The sequence below is a fragment of the Chionomys nivalis genome, chromosome 23 (assembly GCF_950005125.1).
Source record: "Chionomys nivalis chromosome 23, mChiNiv1.1, whole genome shotgun sequence".
Lineage (NCBI taxonomy): Eukaryota > Metazoa > Chordata > Mammalia > Rodentia > Cricetidae > Chionomys > Chionomys nivalis.
The window spans coordinates 33,030,125-33,052,132 of record NC_080108.1 but is presented as its reverse complement, the minus strand read 5'-3'; the positions used below and the strand labels follow the sequence as shown (position 1 = coordinate 33,052,132).

Here is a 22,008-nt window from a genome sequence, read left to right as displayed (position 1 = left end):
AATGATGCCCATGTGCTAGAAGAATGCCCCATATCAAAACACATAAACACAAACACACGTTTCCCTGAACTCAGATGTCACTGAAAAGAGAGAACAAATATATGACCTGAGAATGGAGTACTGATACTGTTGATTGCAGAGAAAATCTAGTGAAGGCAATGTGGTGAATTTTATCAAAATTTAAATGTTCATATAATAATACCTTAAAACATGTCAAAAGTATTAGAGACTATTACTCTGAAATCAATGTCAAAATATGTACACATATGTGAAACACTAATAAAATCATGCATATAATTTTTAAATATGGAAATAATACATATATTCTTTTTTTTCTAAATGAAACATCAAATTTTTGCTAAATTGTAGTGACATTGTTAGATATTATATGCCGTTTGTGCATGTTCTGAACTGGGTTTTAAATAACATTTCTATCTAGAAAATATCCTTATTATTTCATAATTTTTATGTAAAAATACATACATATTTAAATGTATTACAATTTTAGGCCTGCAGTGATATAAAAGATAGTGAGAATTTGTGAATTTCATTGTCACCTGTTCTGAGAAAGTGTCAGAATATTCAAAGCTAATTACAAACTAAATTTTATAGAGGCATAATCTTCTGGAGGATCTGATGTATTGTTATTATTAATATCTCTGACATGTACGTGTTATATACAAATGAAAATATGATTCTCCAATTTGATAGGATGTGCAAACTTCAAATTAGCTTTACCTGAGTCTAACAACATTCATCAACTAGATCTCATATATGGAACTCCTTATTTCTCCCACTAACACATGAATGGATAGATTTGGATCTGACTGCTCTCCTCTTCCTTTAATTACATTTGTGCATCAGGCTTGGATCCTTCAGCTTACATCTAGTTTTTCTATGGAATTTGGCTTTTGTAAATCTTAGACATAATTGTTATCTTAGTATAGTGTGTAACCTTGAGAATGCCTACAGTTAGGCCCTAAACCTATGTATTCAGATAAGATACGAAAAACTACTACCCTCTCTACATTCGAGATACCCAATCCACACCAGAGATGACTTTAGGCCTCTAATTCTTGAATATCTACCTGCTTTCTACCTAGATCCTAATTGTACAAAACTTCAGCTCTTCATCTCATGGTTGTTTCATACAATGGAATGAGGATGTGGTTATTGCTCGGCTGTTTATGCTAAATTTGGTAGCATAGTGAAAAGTTGCAATAGTTTACCCATACAAGGCATGAACTTGTCTTCCCCTAGAATGCTTTATGATGGTACTTTCCATAAACTTCCTACCTGTCTTTTACTCCTGCCACAATAGCATCCACACAAATTCTGTTTTTCTTTCAAAAACTTTTCTGCAATGACTAAGAATCCATTTAAATCTTGTCACCATTGTTTTCTAGTAACTCAGTTTCACCACTTCCTTTTCTTCTCTTTCTATTAATGCTTGAACATAGCAATGTCCACATTATAGACAGTTTTTGCATTACAATTAGTTGATTAGATTTTCCCCAAAATTCCCAACTGAATAAATATACTTTTCCAAGAAATTATAGGAAAACTATGAATTTTCTGTGCCAGTATCAAGATCCAGAAAATATTTGAGTCTTTCTTAAACATCTGCTTATTGTATGCTATAGTTTCTATTGACCCAGGTAATTTCTATATTTCTTCTCACACCTCATTCCCTCACATATCCAGAATCCATATTTGTGACAATCAAGGGACCCATCTCTGCTGACACTGACACATTCCTAATGGCTGATATGTCATATATCAACATTGACTGCTATTTAGTGCTATTCAGTTGGGTTTGTGTTCTAGGTATGAGCATCTGAGAAATGGAATATAGCCAGAGGATTACTATAAAGGACCTTCTATGCTGAAAGTGTTATTAGCTCTCCTTACCTCAGATAGCAGGGGTGTGCACTTTCAAATTGTTCTTGGAATATGAACCAATGAGGAGAAAAATCTCAATTCTGCCAATAGAAACAAATCTTGTGGTAACCTTGGAGTGTTTCAATACTGAGACAGTGGTGCCACAAGATTAAAGAGGAGAGGTCTGAGAAGCAGGGATAGGCCTGATGCACAAGACCATAGCAGGGCATTCAGAAGTGCAATACTGGGAATATACCAGTAACTCACTTTGCTAATTTTATGTAATTTGGCTTATTTAATTGTCAAGAGCAGTGTGCTGTGTCTAGACCAATGTACATTTGGTTTTCGGTTATGAACATTTGTATCTGAGACTTGGCATATAGCCAGAGCTTGACTAGGAAGGACCAGCTCTATTGACAATATTATTAGCTCTCCTTGCCTCTGACTGAAGGAGTGTGTGCAATCATATTTTCCCCAGAACAATGAAGAGAGCGATCTCCTAATTCCACCAATAGGAACAAAGCCTGTGGTAACCTTGAAGATCTGTGTCAGACCTGCTGACTCATTTCTCCCTCCCATCTCAATGTGTGGTCTAGTAGAAAATATGAAGTTGAAAGTAGATGACAAAAAGAAAAATGTAGTTTTCATCAAACCAGAACACAATGATCAAAATAAAAAAGCATTGCAAGATAACTAGAAGATGAGTAAATATCCCACGTCTTGGTTCTGTGTATTCTGTCTAATTACCTGAAATCATTCATTTCTGCCCGCAGATGGCTGATTATTATTCTTCGCTGCCTAATTGCTGCTTACTGGTATCACATTCAGAAATGCCACGTTGTATTCTCTAAACACACTGATTGTGGAATCTGCCACTTGAAATTTTCAGAATCTGAGATGCCGGAAGCTATTCCCTGACATAGCAGTTATCAAAGTGGGTCGTTCAATGGTGCATATGATCAGTACATTCCCGGTTTCTGTCAGGTATTGACTCCTAAAGTAAAATTTGGTTACAGAAAATGCAGAATCAAAAACAAACCAAGGAATCGCAGATATTAAGGTTGAAGCAGTGACTTCAGAGACTGGTGCACACTTCCTGCACTGTAAACAGGAACAGGTGACTCTTAGCAGGAGCAGGGGCAATCTCTGAAATTCCTTGATTTTTCAAGGTTTCTATTGCTTCTGTCTCCTGCAGGTATTTGTAACAGAAAATCTTCTCTGGGTTTATTTATAGCCAGGAGCCTGGCTGGTAAAATCCTTCAGTGCAGACCTTTTTATTCCATCTAGGAACCAATAAGGAAAGAGATCTCAAAGCAAGGACCAGAAAGAACAGGACTGCAGTTAACATGGTAATCTCATCCAGAGCTGATGATTCTTCTGTGTCTCCTTCCTCCCCGTGTGTTGTAAAAAGAAACAGAGCCATTTAAAGGGAATCACAGAATAAAATGTAATTTAGCCTTTGTTTTGCCTGCAGTGAACAACAACAAACCTGGCTAAATATTACTGTTTGCCACAGCAACCTTGCAAATGCTTTTGCCTAGATGGTAGCTGTATACATGAAAACCTCCATTCCTATCTGTGGTATTTTGAGTGTGACTTTGCGCTGTCAAGTGCATCTGATTCTTTGTGATGTGTTCTTGTCTGTTTTTATGTGTGTCTTTAGGCAGTTGAATTTTAATGAATTATGTTATATATAATACATACAATATGTATCATACCTAAATACAATAATGATTACAATTGTTGTTATTATTTGTAATTAATATACATAAAATATTATTTTAATATAAATTTATAAGTATTTGTTTTAAAAATCCGCTAGATTCCAAATACTACAATTCCTCTCAAAATTTCATAATCACTATTAAATCCGAAGTATATTTTTCTATCTTTAATATATACAGAATATATTTAAGGAATTTGTATGTCCATCAATAAGATACCATCTATTGGTACATGAATGCCCTACATGGCAAAATATGCTGAAAATAATTCTCGATTTCTTTCTCAATTATCTAAATACTATAAATAGCCACTTTAATAAGGGTTTGGCTACATTGTCCTTTGTGTATGCATCCTGTATATTTGAGCACTGTATATACTACTAGAATTATGTATTTTGTTACAGTTTTTGGTAATTCATTAAGGCAAAACTTTTTTACATATTAATCAAATAGTGGTTTGACTTAAATATTTATTAAAACTTGCGAATTTGAGCTAGGTTTCCTCCTCAGACTGAAATGTGCCATTCTAGCCTAGGTGGCCATGATTTCTCAGAAAACTTCCTGTTGCCACACTTCTCTAAAATCCTGGAATTGTATAATACCAGCATGCCTGCTTTAGAAAACAAGTATTCTAAAAATGACTTCCAGGTTTGGAAATTTCAAAATGAGCATATTCCTGACTTAGACTGCTACCCGACTGTCTCAGATTTCAATGTAACAATAAAGGCAAAAAAAAAAAAGTAAGATAATGAGTATAAATTACAGACCTCACAGTTAACCACTCTAAAGTTTACTGTATTCTACTTACTCACCAAATATGATATGATCCTCTGTAAACACCAATGTTAAATTATCTTTTCTTAAGAGTAGATATTAATGTCAAGAAGTGGGCCAATGTCTGGGATATTCTTCTATAATCCTTAAGCATATAATATAATTAGAACAGCATGGAAGAAAATCTATTCCCATTGACCAAAATAATGGCTAAAAAAATTGAGCACATTTACACAATGGAGACCTACTCAGCGGTAAAAGGAAAGACATCTTGAAATTTGAAGGCAAATGAGAATCTTGAGAATTTTATCCTAAGTGAGGTAACTCAGACCAGGATGATGAGGATGGTTTGTACCTAATCATAGGTGAACAACAACTGAAAGAATAGTAAAGGGAACCTATAGCCCAGGACCATAGAGAAGCTGAGTAATAAGGGGAACATTAAGGGAAAAATTAATAACCATGGGAAAGGGAATAAGACAAATATAATGCGAAAAATGGGAAATATGTGTGCGGTGAAAGGGAATGCAGAAACTAAGGACAAAGAAAGGACAGGAAAAAACTTGAAGGAATGGGATTGTTGAGATGGGGGATGGAAAGAGACCGAGAGCACGGAAAAAAGTAATATTCATTGACAGACATTATGGGAATACCTAAAAGATAGATTTGGAAAAATTCCCAGGAATTCACAAGGATGACCCCAGCTAAGACCCTATGCATTAGTGGAGGGAGTACTTGAACAGCCTTTGCCTTCTTGTCAGATTGATGACTATCTTAATGTCATCATAGAACCTACATCAAGCAAATGATGGAAGCAGATGCAGAGATCCACTGACAATCACAGTGCTGAGCTTCCAAATCCCACCTGAGAATGGGAGGAGTGAGAATACATGCAAAGAGATTAAGGTCGTGATTGGAATACCCACTGAATCAGTTTACATGGACTAATGTAAGCCTAACTACTCTGGTCTGACAGTTAGGGAACCAGTATAGTACCAAACAAAATGTTCGGAATGTGGGAAGACATGTATGCCTGGAGCAGACTGTAGGGCCTGGGGCAGTGGGACCTGGATTTATCCATCTTGCTTGTTATGATTTTAGGGAACACATTCTCTGGAAATCTACCTAGCAAAGTCTAGATATAGTGGGAAAAATAAAAATAAAATTAAAAATGGAACCCTGAAATGTTCAAATGAAATAAAATAAGCACCTAATGAAACTGGATGTGTTACTGATGTGTCTTTTTAAGGTACAAGGTAAACCATATATATCAAGCAATAAAAATGCATAAAAAGCAAAAAAGAGCCATTACATATAACTTAGTGTTATTTAAGTGTGATTTTCTTTTGAATAATTACAAGTCATAGACAGAAAACCACGTGCAATTGGATATTTCCCTTTACTGGGTTTTCTTAATATCCTTGGAAACAATTAAAGTCACAGTGTTTTTATTTTTTAAAATTGTACTTTATGCTTACTTCATTTCACAGAATGGGAGGGACAGCCTGACTAAGAAAATGGGCCTGTTCATTAATCCTGTATTTTAAGGCACTTGTACATCACAGGCAAGCTTGTGGTAATATATTCAGTGTCAGATCGGCAGGTTCAACTTCCATGATGATGTAACTGTCCTTCAGTTTCTAGACATGAGCATTCAAGATGTAATCACTGCTGAGTAAGTGAAAGACATTAGGAATAATATATATTTCAGATAAATACACATATAAAATAGTATATGCCAACATTATTATGAGTAAATTAAATCATAAAATTTCTCAAGCAGATAGCAAGGATGGCAATTTAGATCTTCATCAGCATATAAATAAAATGTAATAAAAAGTGAGTATGTATTAATTATTCAATAACGGGTAATGTAACATTCCTTTATATTTTGGGATTATATGACATTTTGATAGATTAAGAAAGATACTGTGTGGATTATGTCTAGGCAAGACAAATTTAGGCTGAAGAACCAAAGAAGTAGTTGGGGAAAATAGAGGAGTCTCAGTATCATGAGAAGGTTGTGGAATTAGATGAACTTTTTATATTTAGAAAAGGTACCAATCCACATGGCAGAACACATATAAGAAATATAATTAATATAAAATATACAAGTTAGCTAGTAACTAGCCTGTCCTATTTGTTGAGTGTTTAGAAGAAATAATAATTTTCTCTGCAGTTATTCATAAACTGTTTGTTGGGACACAAAATTCTGCATAATGATATTCTGTTGTAGGGACCAAATTACTGTATAACAAATACAAATATATATCTTAAAAATTCCAAGCAATCAAAAAATAGAAACAAATATGACTTCTAAATAAGTGCCTTTTTTCAGCTAAGACCAATGATAGTGGCAAACAGTGGAATCACTCTTTAAGAGATGGCTTCTAGTTTGGGTGCTGGTGACTACCAGGAACATAACTCTATTAAGTTGATCTCCATCTAAATATTTAATAAGGTATATTAAGTCAGGGCTGTATGTAACTCAGTGTAAGAATGAACCAAATCATGCCCCAGAGGTGCAATGGTAATCATGGCTCCCTAATACCTCAGCCATGAAGCTAGTCTCTGAGGGAACTGAGGGTGAGGACCAAGCCACAAAAGCCATGCAACAACATATGAGGGACTCTGACCAGTGTAAATTGCAATTAATCTTAGCTTAAGTTTTGTTTTATCTGATCAAAGAACAATGCAATGTTCAGGAAAGGAAGATCAGGACAAAAAAGACTCTAGACAGACTGTTCTGTGTTTGTTAATATGCATGTACCAGTGCTTCTGCAGGTCTTTATTGGTTTTTCATATGTAAATTATGAATTTAAATAAGTTAATATTGATGAATCCCTGATAAGGTAGAATTTATGTAATTGTTTTTTCTATTCATTTTCTATTTATTTTACATTTTACAGTTCTCACACTGACTCCTCTTCCGTACACTTGCCCCCTCACAGAATATGCTCAACAATACCTCCCAATGGTAAAGCCACCTATGGGGAGGAAACATAGCCTGGCACATTAAGCTGAGGCAGTTCCTAAACACTACCATATCAAGAAGATTTAGACATCCCAACTTATGGAAATGTCTCCAAAAATTAGATCTTGAAGCAGAACAAATCGTGGTCTCTCTCCCAGGCCCCTTAACTGTCTCCCACAAGCAGATATCCTAAATCAGTGGAATACAGGTTTAACAGTTGTTGGTGTAGTGTTCATGATTTCCCATGAGCGTGGTTCATTTCTCTGTAAGTTTCCCTCTCAGGATCTTCAACCTCCCTTTCTTCTATAATTCCTGCTCATTTGGCATTTTGTTATCTCCTCATACCATTGAAAATTGCTTCTCCTACCCAAGCCTCAGTACTATATTCTAATGTCTCAAAATTCATTGTATGGAACATCAGTTCACCTATTGGTGCTGATTTGACCTTTAAAGAACTGAGTATCTTTTTGCATCATAAACTGTAACTTTCAAAGACCAGAGATTCTAAAATTACACATCTTTCTTCAGGGTCTGTTACTCCTAATTGTACAGCCTTCGATTCTGTATAAAGTCACTATAGGATTCTCTCTTTACCTGTTTAACATTGATAGACATTTGATTGATCCTGAATCCTATCCCTTACAAATGGTAATTGAGTGTAAGTCATAAGATACTATTGCTTGCTTAATTTCCTTCAGATCACTCATAACTACAATTGTCATTTATATTATTTGACTACCTAAGGGTATTTAGTACCAGATGGCGTTTCAAAGGAGATAACTGGATAAGCTGTTAAAACTCTGGGTAAGTCATCCCTGACTTTGACCCATACTGGTGATGCTATACCCTGTTCTTATACTTTCTCTCCCTGCCCATCATTTACAATAATTTCCTTAATTGTTTCAAATATTTTTCCACAGACATTTGTAAAGTCTGAATCTCCATTCCTTTGTGCTGTTCTAGTGCCCTCATTGATCAGTTTAGCTTCTGATCCTTATTCAGCACACATGATCCTGAGGTATGTAATGTGTCCAGTAAAGATAATGTCTCATCCTTAGATATTATTTGGATAAACTGCATATTATCTCCCTAGAGACATCGTTTATGTGATATTCTAATTTAACTTTTCAAAAGATTATGATTGTTAAGTTCAATAGTATAAATTATTTCAGATAATTTCTCAGGACCCTTCAACATAGATTGGATTTTGTCTGTTAAATTAATGTTATCCGTTTCAATAGTATTAATGTATTGAGCTAGCAGTTCATTATTAGTCTGTAAAGACTGTATTATTTCTAAAAGTGACTCATCCTTGGCTCTGTTATCAAAACATTTTTCTAGAAATATAATTTTACTGCTGAGTAGTACTCTAATACCTTAGAGTACTACTCAGCGGTAAAAAACAATGACATCTTGAATTTTGCAAGCAAATGGATGGAAATAGAAAACACTATCCTGAGTGAGGTAACCCAGACCCAAAAAGATGAACAAGGGATGTACTCACTCATAATTGGTTTCTAGTCATAAATAAAGGACATTGAGCCTATAATTTGTGATCCTAGAGAAGCTAAATAAGAAGGTGAATTCAAAGAAAAACATATAGTCATCCATGTGGATATGGGAAATAGACAAGATTGTCAGGCAAAAACTGGGAACTTGGGGGTGGGAGTAAGGGGAAATGGGGTGAGAAAAATGAGAAGGGGAGGATGGGGGGAGCTTGGGTGAATGGGATGGTTGGGATAAAGGAATGGTGGATATGGGAGCAGGGAAGTATATATCCTAATTAAGGGAGCCATCATAGGGTTGGCAAGAGACTTGACTCTAGAGGGGCTCTCAGTTGTCCAGGGAGATGTCCCCAGCTAGTACCTTGGGCAACTGAGGAGAGGGAACCTGAAATGACGCTATCCTACACTGATGAATATCTTGCATATCACCATAGAACTTTCATCTGGCGATGGATGGAGATAGAGACAGAGACCCACACTGGAGCACCGGACTGAGCTCCCAAGGTCCAAATGAGGAGCAGAAGGAGGGAGAACATGAGCAAGGAAGTCAGGACCCCGAGGGGTGAACTCACCCACTGTGACAGTGGGGTTGATCTATTGGGAGCTCACCAAGGCCAGCTAGACTGGGACTGAATAAGCATGGGATAAAACCAGACTCTCTGAACATGGCGGACATTGAGGGCTAATGAGAAACCAAGGACAATGGCACTGGGTTTGGATCCTACTGCATGAACTGGCTTTGTGGGAGCCTAGCCTGTTTGAATGCTCACCTTCCTGGACCTGGATGGAGGGGGGAGGACGTTGGACTTCCCACAGGGCAGGGAATCTGGACTGTGGACTGCTCTTCAGACTCGAGAGGGAGGGGGAATGGAGTGGGGGCAGGGGGAGAGGAGTGGGAAGATTGGGAGAGGAGGGGGAGAGGAGTGGGAGAAGGGGGAGGGAAATGGAAGGCGGGGAGGAGGCAGAAATTTTTTTCAATAAAAAAATAAATAATAATAATAAAAGAAATATAATTTAAAAAATATAGCTAATTTCCAAATCCAAAAAGATAGATGTATAAGAAAAATCATATAAACATTGCAGAATACCATCTATAGTGTAAGCAAACTGCTTATTAAATTCCTGAATTGCATTATTAGCAGTAATGGTATAACTTTCATATTTTACAATTTTTGTACCTGACGTAGGCAATTATAGTGAAATAGAGTAGGAGAAATAATTTTTATTGGCCATCAACTGTAAGTGGTTGCAGTCACCTGGAAGAAAGGCTGAGCAACCAGGGCTCTGGCTCCTCCTTCAGAACTTATTCCAAGCTGTTGATTCATTTCTCCCTCCCATTTAAATGTGTGTTTTGGCAGAAACAACGAAATTGTAAGTGGATTACTGGAAAATGTTATTTAACTTAGGCACTTATTCTAATTATCAAAAGAGAGAACTGTCCTCTGGTAACTAGGGGGCAATTCTATATCCAGATACTTAACCCTCTTTCCTGGCTATTTACATGAAAGTCTCCCTGTCTCCCAGCTGATGGCTGATTATTATTCTTTCTTTTTGTTTACAGTTTGCTGGCATGACATTCAGAAATTCCATGACAGATTCCATAAATGAACTTTTTAGTAAATATGACACTTTAAATGTTAAAGGAGACCCAGGGGTCATGTGAGACTACTGCCCAATATAGCCATTATCTCAGGAGGACCTCTGGTTGTACAGTTTATCAGAACATCATGGGATCCTGTCTGGTGTTGATACCCAAATTTAATCTTTCTTACGGTTATTACAGAACAAAGATTTCAAGAAATCTCAAATATAAAATCTGAAGTAGAAGCTTTTGAGACATAAATACATTTTTCTGTACTTAAAACAGGAGCAGAAGACTCTTAGTGGAAGAATGGAAAATCTCAGAAATTTCTTGCTTTTCTACATTTCTAATGCCTCTGTGTCCTGCTGGTCTCTGGTCCTTCTCTAGAGTTGTTTATCGTCAGACTTTGACTAAATCCAGCTGAAAACAGGATTTTTGGCTGTGGCCTGACTGGCAAAATTCTTCAGTATAGCCATTTTTATTTGATCTGTGGCCTCCTATTGGGGGAGCACTTGTATTCCAGTTCAGATGCATTAGGAACCAATAAGGACAGAGATATAAAACTGAGGAATACAAAGCACAGGTCTGAAGTTTATACAGAGATGTCCATCAGAGCTGCTGATTCACATGTGTCTCCATCCTCACTGTGCATTGGCTGAGTGAGTTTCAGGTTGTTTTTGATATATTAGAGCTGTATAAATAAAAACTTTCATTCCTGTATCAACATTTCTGATTGTAATCTGATGCTTCTGATTGCTGACTATTTTAGATCAGTTTTTGTAATTTTTGTTTTTTATGTAGGTTAATTATAATTTTAAAATATTATATATGTATAATATATAATATTTCTTATGTATATTCGTATTTTTCATTAAGTTGGATATAATACATACTTATTTTTGCAATGTTGTACCTCAAAAAATGATGAGATTGAAGAAAGAAATATTGATTTCAAGCCCTTTTTCAAATAGACCCAACTGGAATACACTATCTCACAGTGTGCTAAAAATAAATAAAATAAGACCAAATGCTATCATTAAAAATTTTTATTATATTTATGTCTTCATCATTATGTTTGTTTGTTTATAAGGTCTTATATCCAATTTCACAGGTTCCCTAAATTTTATCTATTTGCTTTTCATTCTCCGATGAAATTGTTATTCATATAATATATTCTTTATATTAATATACAAATATTTTTGGGAAAAATCCATCAAATCTCTGATTTTAAAACTACTGCACAATTTCCAAAATCACTATTACATTTAAAGATTGTATTATTTTCTCTGTTTAATAACAACTGAGTTCATTGAGGCCAGATGTGTGTCACTCAGTATGAATTTACCTGCTGGAACTTTAGTAGTCAATTTTGGCAAACATCCTTGAGAAAACATGTAATGTTTCTTCTCAGTGATCTCAGTCTAATAAGGATTAGGCATCATTGGTCTTGCCATTAGGCATGCTGGGATCTGAGTTTTTGATATACCACAAGAATAAGCATTTATTATTACTTGGAATTCATGAATTCACATGTACTTATGAATACTTTACAACTGGTCTAATGGTCATAGACTTCAGACCTACACTTGGTTCTTGAAGGGTATAAGCTAGGATGATTTGACCTAAGCTGTTGTTATAGGTCATTGTGAGAAGAAAAACGTGTATTTTTTCCTAGGGTGTGGTTGCTCCCTGTTTGGTGATTTTGAGAGAATATTACTTTGTTTGTTCTTTGTATCATGGCAGGAAGTCTTGTCTCCTAACCCATCTTTGGACTGAGTCATATAAGAACTTTGAATAAAAAACTTGAGACATATAACAGTATTCACTGGGTGTCCATCAATATCTATATATTTTCTCTTGTAAATTTTGATCTTAATCCTCATCCCTTACACTAGTATGGAAATGGGTAGTTCAGGACAAGAAATGATGGCTTCTCAGAAGTAAAACTGGAGTTGGAGGTATTGTATGATCAATATCAATAAGGCAAGGATACCACGGGTGTTAAGTAAAGAGTAAGTGCTTGGGAAAAAAAGTAAACGTGAACATGGGTTGAATTACAAGTGATTATAATTATAAATAAATTTGTAATGGGACAGAAAATCAGTAGTTAACTGGCTATGTAATTGCTTTGGAGATAATTTACAATCTAAAGGAGCTTAGGTGGGTCAGTTTCAAAAATAGAAATTTTTAGAATTTGTAGAGAAGATCGGCTTTTGAATTCCCCAGAATGGTACCTTGAACACAGAAAAATTGAGGTGAAAAACCAAGACCATTATAACATGGAATTAGCACAAAGTATTCTTTTCATTTGTGGGGGCTCATAAAGGAGAGTTTGTATTTGCACATAATAAGTAAAACGTAGTTCTGCCTGCAATGGTTAGAAGTGAGACAGGACACTTCCATCTACCTCAGGGACTGTTAGATGAGGAAACATTTATATTACTGTTGGATTATGATCAGTCTGTGCCTAGACAGCTATAAGTAGAAACTGCTAAGTACAAGAATAGAGAGTTTTCAAGTCCTTTGCTTCTGTTGAGCAAAGCTGAGAAGTAGAAACTCGTGGAATAATTAAGCAGGATCTAAAAAGCTTGAGGAATTTAGCAACATTACCTTCACAGAAGTTGGAAACTCTGTAAATCTCCTCTTATCACAAAAGCACTCATCTTCTTACCCAAGGGCTTGTTTAGATCAAGCAATGATGCAGAGACCTCCTGGAGTAGTACAAACACTCAGAATTTGTTGTGTATCTCTCAATCAAGCTAGTTTAAGAGAAGGTACCTGCCGAGGAGAGAAAATTCAAATGTTATTAGCAATAGAGCAAAGGTTTGTGCAAGACAAATAATAACTTAGTTGCTCTGAGCCCATTCAAATAACTCAAAGAATTAAAAGCAACCTGAACTCAGTATTGCCCAAATGCTGCTTTGATTGCAAATGCTGCTGGAGTACAGGATTTTAGAAACCTTACACTATGGGAAATGGAAACAATTATACAAAGCTTGCCTGTCAAATGGAGACTATCTGTGTGGAAAACCAAACATGCAGAAAAATGTTGAGTCACAGATCAGAGAAATCTAACCCAACAAATTCTCATTTCTTCTCATATGCTTACTGGTGAGTGACTTCATAGAAAAAGAAATCAGCAATTAAATTTTGAAACAGCAGTATATGCCCAAGTTACTTCAATGACAAGGAGGCCTGGAATAAACTTCTGTCTTCTGGAGAGCAGACGGAAGACTTATGTCAATTAATTCCGGAACCTAATGAATTGTTTCAGGATGATGCAGTAAACAAACAGATTAATTAGAGACACAGAAACTCGATGCTTGATAGGTAAAGCAAGCCAACAACAATACTATTGTAGTAGTCAAGTCTGCTTTGAGACCATTTAGAAATAAGAGTAATATTTCTGATTTTATTCGAATATCCTCAGATATTGACACTCATATAGCCAGTGGCTAGCTATGACTTCTGCTATACAGGAAAAAAATAGTTAAAGATGTTCACCCAACAATGAAATCTTGAAATTGGAGATTGATATAATATTTAAAAAGAGTTAATGAGAGTTAATGGGATCTTTACAGCTTGCATTGGCTTCTGTTTGTTCCATAACTAAAGATACCTATAATATTGTTTTAGATTTAAAAGGTTGTTTTTTACCATCCTTTGGGTTCATTGAAATTTTCAAAGATTTGCATTTAGTATTTCATCGGTTAATTTCAAAAATCCAATTAGAAGATATCATTGGAGCATCATGGCACAGAGTATGACAAAATGTTTTTTATTATGGCAGAAATCTGTGGTTCAGGCTACACAAAATCTTACATTTCAATTTCCACAATTTTATATTATCCTTTAAGGATGATGACTTGCTTGTCCATTTAAATGAAGTAAGTTTGTTTGTAATATATTGTCAGCTTCAGCAGAATCCTGTCCTTGCAGGGTTAATAATTGTCCCCGTGAAAGTACAAAGACAGGCATCTTTTGAATATTTGGATATATGTTTATCCAAAAGAATCTAAGCCCCAGAATTTGGGAATTAAAAGACAAAGATGACAAACTTTGAATGATTTTCAGAAATTACTGTGGGACATACCAACAATCACGGTGCCTTCATGGGATCCACCTAGTTCCTCTGCTTATTTGTGACTGTTGTGATGATTGATCAATTTGTGGGACACCTGGCAGTGAGGGAATAGTTTGTCCCTGTGGCTTCGGCTGATACTTTGAAACTGGTACCTCATGCAGGATTGCATTTCTCTGCCTAAATATAGGGAGAGGTGCCTGGTGTTATGGCAAGTTGTTATGGCAAGCTTTTCTGATGTCCATGAGAAGCCTCCTTCATACTGTGAAAATACAGCGGAGGAGAAACAGAGTAAGAAGTGGACCTAAGTGAGGGAGTGAGGGGAAGAGGAGGCAGTGTGGAGGCTGCAGTCAGATTGGAAAATAATAAAAGAAATTAATTAAATTTAAGTAAAGATGAATGAATGCTATACAGGGAGAAAACAATACCCAGGAAAAAGTTTCTATAAAAAGATACTGAAAATAGTACAATAATTAAAAATAGTCATTCAGACTTAGAAATCAATATTAAATTGCATCTTTATGATTTAATAACTATAATGATTATCTTGTAATATATTGCTGAAGAAAACTTGTAAAATATCCCAAAATTTCTATATGTAAACCTTTTGACATGTTATAAGGTAATATTATATAAGCATTTAATTTGAATAAATTCACCACATTGCCTTCACTACATTTTAGCTGCAATCACCAATATCAGTACTCCATCCTCAGGTCATATATCTATTCTCTCTTTTCAGTGACATCTGACTTCACGGATACATGTGCGTCTGTGTGTGTATTCGTGTGTTTTGATATAGGACATTCTTCTAGTACATGGACATCATTTCAGTGCTAGCATACCTGAGAAAATCTATCTTTGCCATTTCATCATTTCTGTAAATTACATACGCAAACTTGCACAATGGAAATTCAATAATACAAGTGTACAGATACATAAATACCAATCAATTACTATTTTTATGTGTTAGTATAATAGCATGCCACAGCCTTGAAATTTGCCACATGTGGTATGAACACAGGCAAGTAAATCTTAGAGATTCCTTCATTCACTCTATATGCTCCATGTCCTGGGACAATATGATCATGTTAGTATACCAGTTTTTTCACATGTATATATTATAAATAAATCCAGTTGTTGATATTTCAAATTACCAGTTCATGCACAGATGCCTCTATCAGTATGTCAATTTTTTTAACATAAAAGCAGAAAATAATATAAGGTTATAATTTAGAGTAGACACTGATGTTTTATATGTAAATAATGACTCTACTACTTTCTTTCCTCTGTATCTTTTGCATTTGTACAGATTCTACAATTGTTGTCCTCCTCCTGAACTAAAACCGTAGGATCACTACAGTGTCTGCTGTTTTTTTTTTTTTTTTTTTTTTGGTTTTTCGAGACAGGGTTTCTCTGTGGCTTTGGTTCCTGTCCTGGAACTAGCTCTGTAGACCAGGCTGGTCTCGAACTCACAGAGATTCGCCTGCCTCTGCCTCCCGAGTGCTGGGATTAAAGGCGTGCGCCACCACCGCCCGGCAGTGTCTGCTGTTTTTATATACTCCAAACATACATCAAATAAGAGCAACATTCAGAAGTCTCCCCAAAAAACTACAAAGAAGTAAATAAAATTAAGTTTTACTGTTTATCTTAAAAATAAGGTATTTAAACAATTGTTTACACTATTAGGATCTAGGAGTCAGTCTCTTAAACCATGAATATAGCTATAATTTCTACTTATAATCATTCTAAAATTATAATGTCAAAACCGCAATTAACAGGAGTACAACTTTCAAGGTAAAATGTGTGATTTTTCCACATTTTTCATAATTTGTCAAAATTTAGCTATTCAGAGGGTATTACTGGTTTCATATGCATAGACATGTCTAAATTTTTACTCTTAGATATTTTAGAAAAACATGTATATATTTGAAAAAAAGAAAAATTTGCCAATTGCAACAATTGAGCGTATTCCATATTGTTAGGGAGATGGTGGTAACAAAATCATAAACTTCATCTGCAACTTTTCTGAAGGAATATAATGTCTAACTCTGCCCTACATATATTATCCATAGACACACAAAAAGCATTGGCTATAACTTCAGAAAAAACATATAAAACAAATAAATTTAAATCATTAAAGAACAAAATTTTAGACATCTTAAATGCCAATTAAAATTAACTAAAACAAAGAAAAAAATTATTAGCATGATAACATCCTCTATTGAAATGTCAAAAAAAAGATGTCAAACTCTAAAAGTAACACAATTAGCAGAAAAGTCACTGACAAATATTGGAGGCTATGAGAGAAGGATCATTTTTTTTACTGTATAGTTATATTGATAGGCCTTTGAATTAGAAAAAGTCAATGCTAAATTGGTTATACAAAATCACAACAGAGTTTCCTCAATAGGAATACTGATTTATACAATTGTATTACACAATAAAATATAATAATTTTATTACATAGTAGGAATTATTTTGACAATTTCAGTATAGATATTGTTTTAAAGGAGGAAAAAGAATGAGGATGAGATAACATTAATACAGTACTCATGTATGAAATTCTAAACTATGTTAAGAAAGTGTACACATGCATGCATATGTATGCATAAATATAATTATGCATAGTCAATCTCATACATGTACACATCCATAAACTTATATAAATATTAGAAAGTAATGGAGATGCTTCATAGTATATTAGGAGAGAGACTGTAAAACTGAGCTTCTTATACTATGAGGGCTATCAGATTTTCTCACTGGGATTCAAGTAGTGTGTTATTTCATTTGTTTATTGGCCAAAGTCATGACTATAATCAAAACTAGAGATTCACAGACTGTTTCAAAAATATACTTACAACTGCCAATATGCTGGAAAGAACCTGTTTTGGAAGTTTCTACATACTTTCATCATTATAGATTGTCAATTCTTCTGCTATTATTAGTAAATTAAATGGGATTACCTACTTGGGCTATAACTGAAGATTAATCCTGAAATTAACATGACCAAAATTCTTCATTCTCATTAGCTATGGCTGAAAAGAGAAAATAATAAAAAGTCTTCAGATATATGTTTGTCATAGTTGCCAAAAATCAAGAAATCAAGTAAATATTGTTATTGAGACGCTATGATGGAAGGCATAACTCAAACAGCCTTAATGGCTAGTATCTAAATCTACAATGATGACAGACTTACATAAAAATAATATATTCTATTCTCCCAGACTCTAATGAAATATTGATATGCTCATATATCTGAGCATCATTTCACCCTCATCAGAGATTTTCCTTTGGCACTAGTTGGAAAATAACATAATGATGTGCAGGGAAGGTCTTTCTATAGAAACTAAGATCCTGTGTGATCCTATGTTATGGAGTTTCGTGTCTTTTTATCTACTTGGAGGTTTCATACACATATATTTTAAAGATGGCAGAAATATTGTAATAGATTAAAATTGATGCTTTTGATTCTGAAGTACCAATTTTTTCCAGTATCGTCATTACTAGAAGTCATATATATTTATAGTCTGAGATGAATGTACAAGTTCTGCACTTTTTCAAAGCATATAAAACAGAACAAACAATAACAAAGATGTCTATTGTGTCAACTATTTTCATGGGAAGTATGTAATACCTCTGTGCCATCATCAATAAGCAAAACGCTCATGCTGTCTGATTTCCTAATTAGGAATGGGGAAAAAGTGAGAAAGTATCATGTACCAGAGTATTTATATGCAAATACACAAAGACTACGTCAATCAAAACAGCAAATTTGAGACTGTAAGAAACTTTAAAGTAATAGGATCATAAGAAGTAGGTTTCCTCTTCTATACCTTATTCTAATTCCGAGTCTTTGGTGACAGGTCGGGTAGTGCTTTCATGTTACTGCATAATATTATCAATGATTCTGTTTGCATAAAAAAACTGCAATGTCATACGAATTTTCACAATGAAACTCAGAGAAAAGAGGAAAGGGCATGACTCCTCTTGATGCTGTCATGTACTAAAACCTTAAGGAAATTTTTCTTTGCAGATGCTGCAGTGTTCAAGACAGAGATAGTGGTGCCAGAAGGAGAGGTTTCAGAAGCAGGGATGGACATGATGCACAGACCACAACAGGTGACTCTGAACTATAATACTGGGAATAGACCAGTACCTGACTGCTAATTACCCTGGATTTTTTTGACATATAGATGTCTAGAGCAGTCTGTCGTGTCTGGGCCAATGTACATTCAGAATTCAGCTATTAATATTTGCAGCTGGGAGCTGGCATATAGCCAGAGCCTGACTACAAAGAACCTGCTATCCTGAAAATATTATTAGCTCTCCTTGCCTCTGAAACCCCTGAAGGATTGTGTGTATTCAAATTTTCCCCGGAAGAATGACGAGAATGATCTCAAGTCCACCAATAGGAACAAAGCCTGTGGTTACCTTGGAGATCTGCATCAGAGCTGCTGACTCATTTCTCCCTCCCATCTCAATGTTTGCTCCGACAGAAAAATAAGAAAGTGAAAGCAGATGGCAGGAAATAATGTAGTTTACCTAGGACCAGAATCCAATTTTCAAAAGGGAAATCATTATGAGGTATCTAGGAGGTGATCACGTATCTGAATTCTTGGGTATGTATCCTGCCTATCTACCTAAAATTTCCATTTCTCTCTGCTGACGGCTGATTGTAATTCTGTGCTGCCGATTGCAGCTTACTGGTATCACATTCAGAAACGCCATGTCAGAGTCCCTAAACACTTATTGCAGAATCTTACACTTGAAATTTTCAGATTCCCAGGTGCCTGAGGCTTTTTGCCAACATAGCAATTATCTTAGTGAGGCTTCCAATGGCACGTAAGATCAGTAAATTCCAGTGTTGTCATGCATAGACATGCTAAGAAAATCATCATTTCAGAAAATACATAATCTAAAGCTAACCTTGGATCGCAGATTTTATGGCTGAATCGGCGGCTTCAGACTCGAGCACATTTCCTGCACTTCAAATAGAATCAGGTGACTCTTCTCACAAATTCCTTGCTTTTCTTATTGCTTCTGTATCCTACGGGTCTCAGGGACACATTTTCTTCTCTGGTGTTTTTTACAGTGAGGCTTTGACTAAAGTCCAGCTTTGAGCAGGACTTTAGTCAAAGCCCCACTGGCAAAATTCCTCAGTGCAGTCCTTTTTATACAATCTAGGAACCAATAAGCAGAGAGATCTCATAACAAGGACCGGAAAGCGCAGGATTGCTTTTAACTTGATGATCTCATCCAGAGCTGATGAGTCATCTGTGTCTCCCTCTTTAGCTTGTATTGTGAAAAGATGCAGAGCAACTGACAGGGGAACACAGGATAAAATCTAATTTACCTGACATTTTGCCTCCAGTTTACAGCCAATGAAACTGGCAAAATGTGACAGGTTGAGGGAGCTGGCAGCTGCTTTTGCCTGGAATCTACCTCTATACATGGATGCCTCCATTGTTGTCTGGAGAATTTGATTGTGATTTTGTGCTTTCAAGTGTATCTGGCTTCTGATTCTTTGTGATTTTTTCTCTGTTTGTACGTGTGGTTTATTATGCAATCAAATTTAATTAAATAGGTTACATATAATAGGATATTATGAATTAGATACAAATTAAAATGCAATTATATTTTTTCGTGTAGCTTAATTAGAAAACATAATATATTTAAGTTGATTAGAGTGCTATACAAGGAAGTGGGTGGATTGTAGAAAGAAATGTAGATTTGAAACCCTCTCCCATATAGACCCAACTAAAATATAGTAACTCACAATGTCTTAATGATAAAGAAATGATTTCATTTTTATTGATTTCAGAAAAAATATATTTAAATTTTAACATTTGTTTTTTTTGTTTTAAGGGTTATTGGTGCTTTCACATTTACCTTTGAATGAAGTAGCCTTCATATTTTTGTTTCTTACAAGAAATCAATATACATAAATATCCTCTAAATAATAATTTATAATTATTTATTTTAAAAAGCACCTAGATTCAAAATATTAGAAGTTCTTTCTAAATCTCCTAAGCACCATTAAAATTGATATATATATATGTATATATATATTAAAGTATAATTTATTTAATGAATTTGTATGTCTACCAATTTCAAGCCATCTATTGTTATATAACACATTTCATGGCAAGCCACTCTGAAAATAATTGTAACTTTCGCTTTCAATTATTTAAATACATTAAATAGCCCCTCTAATAAGGGTTCAGCTTCATTTGTCCTGCCATTAGGCATACTCGGATTTTTGAGCACTGGATAAACTACAAGAATAATGCATTTAGTGCCAGTTTTTGAAATTTCATTGGGGCAAAAGTTCTTTTATATTAATCAAATACTGGTTAAGTCCAGATGTTTATTAGAACTAGAAGATGTGAGATTGGATTTCTCCTTTGACTGTAATATGCCATTCTAGCCTAGCTGGCCATGAATACTCAGAGAACTTCCTCTTTCCACACTTCTCTAATATTCTGGAATTGGAAATGCCAGCATGACTGCTTTAGAAAATGAGTATTGTGAAAATGTCTTCTAGGTTTTTTAATTTCCAAATGAACAAGTTGTTGACTGTCTCAGTTTACATTGTAACCATAAAAGCAAAAAAATAAAAAAAAAGACTATAACTCACAGACTACACTACTTACTACTCTAAAGATCATAAACTGAGTGAGTTTGATATGGTTTCTGTCAACACCAATGTTAAGTTATCTTTTCTGCATAGTAGATGATAATGTGAAAAAATGGGCAAATATCTGGGTTCTACCAATCTCATCCTTATGCATATAGTATAATTAGAACAGCATGGAGGTAAATCAATGCCCATCGAAAAAAACTGGATAAAAAATTGTGGGTATATTTAACCAATAGGGTACTCCTCAGTGGTAAAAGACAATGACATCTTCAAATTTTCAGGCAAAAGAATGAAACCAGAAAATTCCATCCTGAGTGAGATAACACAGACGAGAATGATGAGGGTGGTTTGTAGCCAATCACTGGGGAACACCAAATAAAGCAAACCTATATCCCACGACCCCAGACAAGCTAAGTAACAAGGGTAACATAAGGGAAACAAACATTCATCCTTTCACAGCAGCACTCTATGACCCAGAGCATGTGTGGCACTGAAGACATCCAATTGGAGCTTGGCAAAACTGGCCTTTGGGCAAAGAACTCCCCATTTCTTGACACTGTCTGAACTGGAAAAGCATGATAAAAGAAAAAAAATGCCAAACATTGCCAAGACTGTGTAAGATTAATTTAAATTTTTTCCTGCCTCTGAAAATGGTCTGTCAGTGACTCTAGGCCTTAAAAAATGATATTTGCTCCAATGTTGAAAATGAGACTTTCGGTGATTGCCTATGTAGACAGTTGCTTCTGTTATTTATTGCACATTTGAATGTTGCTTCATTGTACTTCATGTTTATTAAAGGAATATTATTTTCCTCTCAGGTTTTCAATAGGGTTGAATATTAAGT

General features: G+C 35.1%; 1 long non-coding RNA gene across 6 annotated transcripts in view; it reads right to left on the bottom strand.

Moving 5' to 3' along the window:
• The window catches only part of LOC130865073 (uncharacterized), a 134,080-nt gene that overhangs the window by 40,553 nt on the left and 71,519 nt on the right, over positions 1 to 22,008 (bottom strand). For 5 of the 6 annotated variants that reach the window (XR_009056070.1, XR_009056072.1, XR_009056068.1 and 2 more), the window contains one exon: positions 13,051 to 13,218. This is a non-coding gene — a long non-coding RNA (uncharacterized LOC130865073). Of the gene's footprint in view, positions 1 to 3,757; positions 6,048 to 13,050; positions 13,219 to 22,008 lie in introns of those variants that run through there. The other variant, XR_009056069.1, reaches the window with a different exon arrangement.